Source organism: Rhodamnia argentea, chromosome 1 (genome assembly GCF_020921035.1).
Source record: "Rhodamnia argentea isolate NSW1041297 chromosome 1, ASM2092103v1, whole genome shotgun sequence".
NCBI classification, from domain to species: Eukaryota; Viridiplantae; Streptophyta; class Magnoliopsida; order Myrtales; family Myrtaceae; genus Rhodamnia; species Rhodamnia argentea.
This window is the reverse complement of record NC_063150.1, coordinates 14980809-14982022: the sequence shown is the minus strand read 5'-3', so window position 1 is coordinate 14982022 and position 1214 is coordinate 14980809.

Genomic DNA, 1214 nt, shown 5'->3' with positions numbered 1-1214 from the left:
TAGAGATTGCGTTTGCCGAATTTGCTTAAAATCAATCACCAAGTTACACCTTTGTAAATAGAAAGCAAACAAGCATAGGAAGAAGGATCGGTTTCGACCGGATGGTCCTGTGCAGATGCACTCGAGAAAAGAGAGGTTTTCATCTCGTCGGAGGAATAAGCTCATGCCTAGGACAAACAGTCCATTTAAAGTACGAAAGAATTGGTGAACAGTAAATACAATGTTGATATCCTAGGAGAATATGACATCTTGATACTTGTACTGGGGGAGACCTTTCTCCTTATTTCAAAGATGAAGGCCTGTTGGATTCGAGGTAAAATCTCAATCAACCTGGGGAGGTTGACGCAGGAGCATCAGCATTTATCGAACAAGTCTCAAACTCAATTCCTATCTCATCAATTGATTTAAAGCAATCCTTACTCCTACAAGCAAAGGGCAAGGTCGACTACAATTGGTTCGATGGGTTCTAGGTTGAATATGTCGATTCTATAGAGAAGTTGTCAATGCAATGGACTAGTTGTGTATTTCATGATTATTGATCGACTACCTTAAGTGAGTGCCACCAATGTCCCATGACCCCACACAACGATCGCATGGGATCACGCAACCCTAGGCCATAAGCCGTGATGCTGTCAACAAGCCAAATGTAGCTTGTCGGCGATATCACCCGAGGTGGGGATATTTCCGGAATTATGAAAGTTACAAAGGCAAAGATGCTGCTAGCAAGCCAAATGTAGCTTGTCGGCAATATCGCGCGAGATGAGGATATTTCTAGAATTATGAAAGTTACAAAGGCAAAGTCGAAAGTATATATATGGCAATGACCTGAAATTTGCCAACGTGATCAAAGGACTGAAATCAATTTTCGATGATGGATATTGTGGACCGAAAACTTTTGTGCGCTAGCTAATGGCACTGAAGGGTTAGTGTCGAAAAATCAAGGACACTTTGTAGTTGAAATTCGGGCCTAATAGAGCTAAAAATATGCGAAATTGGGACCCGATTGGCGGAATTGTCGACACGTGGCGCCAGGGACAAGTGGTGCCACATGTCCGCTACTTGTCCGCATGTGGCACCCCCTCCCCCTCCACGCTACGCCTCCCCCCATGTGTTACTGCCCCATTCTCTTCCACCGCCCTCTCCTCTCTCTAGTTCTCATCTTCTTCTTCATTCGTCATCACTTCTTTGTGGACAACCTGACCGAGCTCCATCTC